General features: G+C 38.3%; 1 non-coding gene across 1 annotated transcript; it reads left to right on the top strand.

Annotated features, from left to right (window-relative positions):
- On the top strand, positions 1–107 carry LOC112774893 (small nucleolar RNA R71). Its single transcript, XR_003189348.1, has one exon. It is a non-coding gene; the product is annotated as a small nucleolar RNA R71 (small nucleolar RNA).
- The last annotated feature ends 7,610 nt before the right edge of the window (positions 108–7,717 follow it).

Raw genomic sequence — 7,717 nt, 5'->3', positions numbered from 1 at the left:
ATACGGTGGTGAGGGCAAGCCTCCAGTAACTTCTTGAATCTCTCCCAGTATTCATACAAAGTCTCCCCATCTTGTTGCACAATGCAAGAGATTTCTCATTGCAGCTTGTCTGTTTTCTGAGGAGGGTAGAACTTTTCCAAAAGTTCTTTACGCAACAAGTCCCAATTGGATCTGACTTCTCCCAGTTGAGTATAAAACCACTCTTTCGCTTTTCCCTCCAAAGAAAAAGGGAAAGCGAAGACCAACACCGCAGCTTCATCTGCCCCATGTCTTCTCGCAATTGCGCATACAACTTGGAAATCCTTTAGATGCTTCAGAGGGTCTTTCCCGGGTAGTCCATTGTATTTGGGGAGCAAGTTTATCGTACCGAACTTGAGCTCAAAATTTGGGTCCAAAGCCGGATACAGAATTTGAAACGGTTGCAAGTTAAGATTAGGAGCTCCGGCCTCCTTCAAGGTGATTCTTCGAGGTGGGTCCGCCATGACGGTGTCACCTAAGTCACTCAAAGAGATTTTAGTACTCTCCACAGATTAATATATGGTCTCCTCGTTGATTGGAGAATGATGGTCACGGATTGGTGGTGATAGTGAATTGGAGTGCTCCTCAAGGGAGCCCAATTCACTATTCATAAAAGCTAGCCGGCGCCGAGCTTGCCTTATACGAGTTAAAGGTCTTTCAATTTTCGGATCAAAAGTGGCCAAGCTCGGGTCTGAAAGCATGCAATTATGAAAAGCAAAACAAAAATAGGCAAGTAAACAAGAACCAACCTAACAATCAACAACTACTAAGGCTAACTAAAGAGAAAAGTAGTATCTACAATTAGTGCCAAGTAGCAAACCAAAATCATGTATTCACACTATTCACATATTTACAACAACCAAAATTAGAGCACTCATTGCACTTAAAGTGATTTCCCCGGCAATGGCGCCAAAATTTGACGGACGACTAAATGACACGAGTTTGGACTTTCGCACTAGAATAAGATTGACGTTGCAAGTATAGTCCAGATCCAACAATTAGTCGTCAGTCAAAATGCAAATTTAAAAGATAGTCACAATTCAAAACCAATTTAATACCGAGAGTATTTGACTCCCGAGTCGTCTCCCAAGGAACACTTGAGGACAATGAGTGTACAATTCCGGTTGTAGTGATCAAGGGGTTGTCAATGAAGAAATAAACATATAAAGCAATAAAAGAACGTGCAAAATTGTAATGATTAAACTAATGAAGAAATTAAAGAACCGATTATGTAATATAAACAAGTAAAGTATAAAAGAGATTAACATAGAAGTATATGAAAGATTGAAAACATAAAAAGAGTCTTAGCTTGGAGTGAGCTAAGGGTCCTTTCCTTGTTGGAACCACAACTATGACAATTATGATGGATTAGTCTCACTTGATCAACCCTCACATCGGAAAGTAAGTTAAATGAGCATAAGTGTTCTTAACCCACAAATCCTAAATTGCTTGCTAATTGCCTTAGCAACAAATTAACGTTAGTGGGAACAAGAACAATTAACAATCCAAGAATTGACACTAAATGTTGAACATTCCAACTCTAGGAACCCAATTGCTCACTTTTCCCAAGCCAAGAGCCAAAAGTTTAGCCTAAAACCATGGTTGACATTTTGTCAAACACTTGGTGGGCAAAATCCTTAAACATGGGAAAAATAAGAAAAGACTTGAAACTAAAAGCAACAATTGATTTCAATCAACAAGAATAACATAAGAAAGCATGAAACTAACATCAAACATCAAATTCATCAACAAAAAATTGAAATTGCAAAAGAGAAGTGAAATTGAACTATAACTTCTATTATAAGAAATAGTAAGAACAATGTAACTATTAAGAGTAATAACAAGAAGATACTTAGAATGGAAGCTAGCGAAATCCAAGATAAAAAATAGAAATGGCACTTGAATGTAAAACCCTAATATAAACCCTAATAGAGATGATGCAAAACTTAGAGAAAACTAAACTAAAAGCTTCCTACTACTACTCCTAAACTATCCTAAATGATATGCTATGTTATGCTCTTTATTCCCTTCCAATATGAGCTAAAAGAGTTCAGAAATGGGCCTCCAAAGCCTTAAAATTGTGAGTCACGTGCCATTTTATTGAGGTCATGTGCGGACACCTATGCGGACGCACAGACGTGTGCGTCCGCACACTTTGCAAAAATTTCTTCCTGTGCGTACGCACAAGCAGCTGTGCGCACCGTACTAGGCGATGCTTGAATGAACGTGCAACGCGCTCGAAATAATCCACGCGCTCTGATTGGGCGCCTGTGCCTACGCACGCAGGCCTGTGCGCACGCACACGTCTCTGAACTCATCTCCTTTGATTCTTCATGTTTCCTCCACTTTGTATGCTCTTCTTCCATTTTCTCCAAGCCATTCCTCCCTTATACACCTGAAATCACTCACAAACGAAATCAAGGCATCGAATGGAAGGAAAATGGAATAAAATAGATTAAATTGGGCACAAAAGAGCATATATTTATAATCAAGCACAAATTGGGAGGAAAGTTCAAAAGCATGCTATTCGAGGGAATAAGTGCAAGTTTATGTGATGAAATCCATTCAATTCTAACCAAAAATCATCATCAAATATGGATTCATCACTTACATTCTCTTCCTATGATGCAATAAAGTTCCTTTCAAAATTTTATGCGAACCATTTCTACAATTCAACAAGCAAAAAGAAGATCATTATGAAAGTCCATTTTGCTCTGAAATAAGAGGAGTACTCGAAAATCCAAGAATAAATTACAAGAAGAAGATAGCAAACCCTCTGTGACCCACCTCAAAGAGTGGGACAATTGTTGATCCAAGAATTTCATGCTGATGCTTTTATCACCGATGAGGATACTAGGGGTTATGTAAGAGAGAAAGTGATTGATTTTAGCCTGACAAGCATCTGGGGAGTTTTCTGCTTGAGAGACTCAACACCTTCAACATCATCAGTCACTTAATTGATAAGGTAGTTAGAGACATTTGTCTCCCTTGTGTGCAATGGATCTTGGGTATGAGTGGCTGATGACATGTCACCATGTCATGTTTTTCTATGCTTTTTCATACAAGAAATTTATGATTAGTGCTTAAATATTGCATTCTTTGGTGCTTAAATGGTATATTTCTTTGATCTTTTGATTTGATAAACTTTGTAGGAAATAAGAAGAAAAAGAAGCAAAAAGAGCACAAAATAAGCTAAAAAGAAGAAAAGAGGAATTTTGGGCACACTTTGAAGTTGGAGCACACTTTGGAGGCTTAGGCCACGCTTCTAAAGGCGTGACCCATGACCAAATCAAGGAAGAGAAGCGTGGCCCAAAGAAAGAAAAGCATGGCTCAAAACAAAGAGCAAGAGAGGACAAAAAAAGCTTGAGCTAAAGTTTGCCTCAAACTTTAGCTCAAACTTTTGGAGGAGCTTGACTACACCCTGGAGGGAGAAAAGCTTGCGCCAACGTTTGCCTCAAGCTTTTTGGCAAACGTTGGCGCCACAAGGCATACAAGGGGTATACTTCCAACAAGAATAACTTGAGCTACAGAGCTCCAAATGAGGTGATTCAAAACGCAATGGAAAGTAGGAATCAAGAGCTTTCCAGGCATATATGGCACTGCATGGTGGACACTAAAATTGAGGGAGAAAACTGCCCCGCAATGAGCATAAATGAACATGGTGGCAACTTGCAGTGAGGCCAACTGACCTCTGCACCTTTGACGGAGTATAACTCGAGCTATAGAGCTCCAAATGATGCGCTTCCAACGGCATTGGAAAGTAGACATTCAGGGCTTTCCAACAATATATAATAGTATGGGGTGGACAATATGTTTGAGCCTCCAGAACTGGCGTTTTCGACCACGTTTGAGGCAAACTTTACCTCAAACGCTGCACACCAAGGCCAGCGACCTTGTCCTCTTCAAATGAGCATAACTTGAGTTGTAGATGTCCAATTGAGGTGATTACAATTGGGTTAGAAAGCTGACATTCAGAGCTTTCTAACCATATATAATAGTTTATAGTGGGCATGAAATTTGCAACGTTGACAAGCAGACAAAGTAGTACCCCAACATGCATGCAAGAAGGCCCAACGTTTGGCTAAAAGTTTGACCTCAAACTTTAGCCCAAACGTTGGTAGCAGCAAATAAGGGCAGCTGGTATAAAAAGTTTGAGTAAAAGTTTGCCTCAAACTTTTACTCAAACTTTTACTCAAACTTTTATGATTCATGGCCCGGTTCACAATGGGTTTCTCTCCAACTCCAAGAGCAATCAACAGAGGCTTTTGTCAACCCAATTCCATCAAGAGCAAGGGCCCAATTGACACCACTCAAAGGCACAAGAGATAGTTAGAATAGAAATTTCATTTTAATTGTAATTTGTTTTGAATTTCATTTTCATTTTGTAAAAATGCCTATATAAGGCATCATTCTCATTTTAGAAAGGAGTCCCATCAGAGAGTACAGGGGAGCTCCATTAGAGAGCTCTCTCTTAGTTTTCATTCTTGTCTTGAATCTTGGGTTGAGAATTGAAGAAATTCTGTTTCAATCTCACCTTGAGAATTTTCTTGTTTACTTTCTCTGCACAATTGAATTTTCATTCCTGTTTACTGCTTCACCTTCTCTTGGCTTCTGCAATTTACTTTTCTTTAATTTCTCTTGCAATTGTTCTTGTTGGATCAAGGAAGGATTTGAGATCTAGACTTGTTTTCTAGTCTCTTCCACTCCTGAGATCTTCAATCTTCTTTTAAATTGCTGCAAATTAAGCATAGTCTTTCTGTCTTTAAAGTCTTTAAGAAATTTTACTTTCTGTTGCATTGCTTCCAATTTGCTTCTCTGTTTATATTGCTCCCAGCACCCAGTTCAATTTATTCTTCCTGCAATTTACATTTCCAGTTGCTTGATCTATTGCTTTCTTTAATTTCTAGCACCCACTCCCCTTTACATTTGATGCACTTTACATTTCTTGTCATTTAAGTTTCTGCAATTTACATTGGTTGCTCTTTAAGTTTCAGTTCCATTTACTTTCGGCAATTTATAATTCCTTGCAATTTACTTTCTGTTGGCTACAATTTCACACAATTCACTTCAATGTTAGCTTGACTAAACTAATCACCCACTAAAGTTGCTTGATCCATCAATCCCTGTGGGATCGACCTCACTCACGTGATTTTTATTACTTGATGCGACCCGGTGCACTTGCCGGCTAGTTTTGTGTGTTTGGGATTCGTTTTTCGTTTTCCGTAAAAACACCATCAAGTTTTTGGCGCCGTTGCCGGGGATTGATTTAGATCAACAATGATTAAGTGGGTGAGAAGTCTAGATCAAGCATTTTCTTTATTTTTGTTCTCTGTTCTAAGTTGAAACCAGGGTGTTTGAGTTATTGCCTCACTAAGAAATTCATCTCTGAGATATGAATTTCAATTCTCCTTGGTGTTGTGTTTTACAAAATTCAAATGGAGTTCAACTCATCTTATGATCAAATTAATTTCATGGGATATGACCCACCATCACCAATCTCTAATGGTGGCTGGGAATATCACCAAGAGAATACTAATTTTGAGCACTCCAATTCATGGAGATTTGCTTCAGAGACACAAGATGAGCAAGAAAATCATATGGGATATCTTCCTCCACCACAAAATGATGCAAGTTGCTATTCTAATGATGGCTGGGGGGAGCAAAATCAGAAAACATTTGAGAGCCCATATTCCACTTATCAAGAGCTATCTTCACTCAAACGTACTATCAATTCACTTATACAAAATTTTCCAACCTCACCTTCTAGTTTTTCATCTGAAAATTCTTCATCACTGGACTTTGTCTCCACACAAAATCCTTGCCAAAACTCACCATCCACACAAATTTCCATGAACCAAGGCCCTTCAAAGCTTGAAACCATGTTTGAAAGACATGAAAGGGAAGTACAAGGATCATGGAAAGAACAAGAGAACTCCTTCAAAAACATAGAAGTGTTGATCAATCAAACGCTAAATGAGAAGAAGGAGGTGGAAGAGCAAAATGAAGATCCACTTCAAAAATCCAGAGAATTGTTGAAAAGACAAGAACAATTCATGAAGGAACAACAACAAGCCTGGAAAAGGGAAGAAATCATCCGTCAGAGGACGAATGAGCACCTGGAGAACATAAGGAAACACTTAGAACCATCAAACAGTAAAAATCAATCTGTGGGAGAGGAAGTGGAAAAACAAGAACAAAAGGTCCTTATGTCAAGTGAAAGTGCAATGAAGAAAGTGGAAGAGCAAGATGAGGAGGCTACTGCATCAAGTGAACTTTCAATGAAGAATGAGGTGGTTGAAAATGAAACTGCACTTGAGGTAACAAAGGAACATTCACAACCCTCACAAACTTCCCTTGAATCTGTGATCGAAAAATATGAAGAAGAGATGAAGAAATCTTGGGAAGAACAACAAACCTCCTCCATAAAAGAACTATTAAGTCAAATATTGGGTGCAAAGAAAAGAGTGGAGGAGCATGAAAGTGAGGAAGTCATTCCAGAAAATTCACACTCAAGTGAAGCAGAAAATCACATGAAGGAAGGGCTCATGGAACCACCAATACAAGAGACTCTTGATGAAAAGAAGACTCCAACAATCACACAACCACCAAGACTTGGATTCAAGGAAGTGAAGGCAATTAACAAAAGCACCAAGAAGAGGATTGTGACCAAGCTACCAAGGATAACATTCAAGAGGAGGTCAACCACAAGCAATCCAACCCCTGGACCAATAGCAAGCAAGCTCAATCAAGCCATGTACAAAAGAAAGCTTGCTGAGAGGAAACCAAGACAGGGGGCAATAGCTGAATCTTCTCCTCTCTTGAAGTCATTCCTCTTAACAAACTGGAAGAAGAGGAAGAAAGTAAAGAACAACATGCCAACAGTAGGTAACGTTTCTCTTCTATGCTTTGTCTTCTTTCTTTGCTTTGTTTAAATTCAATAAATTGGCATATGGTTACATTCTAAGTTTGGTGTTGCCATGCAACACATTGTTTTCAATCTCTTTGGATGATTGCATCAATTCTACATGGAAGTGTCACACTAAGATTCTAAGTTTGGTGTGCCACTTAATTTTCTATGCAATACATCCAGCAACATCACTTGTTTGCATAATCATAATGCCTTGCAGTGTTATCTTTCATTTAGTTAGACAATTTTAGTTTTCTTTTTTTTTGAGTCATTTTCTTGTTTTTAAATGCTTTCTTTTATTTACTGTGTTTGTTAATACACTACCAAGAGAGCTTTATTCATGATAGATTCTTGGCTTGGTGATTGTATTTAGCATATAACAGTTTCTTTCATTTAGTTTTATTTCAAATAAATTGACATGTGGTTGCATTCTAAGTTTGGTGTTGCTATGCAACAAAAAAATTTGTTTCCAATCCTTACAAGATACTTGCATCAATTCTAAGTGAAAGTGTCACACTAAGTTTGGTGTGCCACTTATTCTTTATGCAAAGTATTATGCTCACCTTCTTAAGTTTGCAATCACAAGGTCTCTGTCTCCTGTGCCTTGATTGTTATCTTTAATTTTGCTTGTTTAAAACACATGTACTACTAACTTTTCATTGTGTAAGACATTCACGATCCATCTTAGCCCCATAGCCATTGTTCTAATTGTTGCTTGAGGATGAGCAAACATTCTGAGTTTGGCAAGGGAAGGAGGAAGAATAGAGGAAAAAGGACAACAATAATGAAGAT

This window comes from Arachis hypogaea, chromosome 18 (assembly GCF_003086295.3).
Source record: "Arachis hypogaea cultivar Tifrunner chromosome 18, arahy.Tifrunner.gnm2.J5K5, whole genome shotgun sequence".
In the NCBI taxonomy this organism is placed as follows: Eukaryota; Viridiplantae; Streptophyta; class Magnoliopsida; order Fabales; family Fabaceae; genus Arachis; species Arachis hypogaea.
Note: the sequence above shows the minus strand (reverse complement) of the source record. Positions and strands in the feature narration are given on the sequence as shown.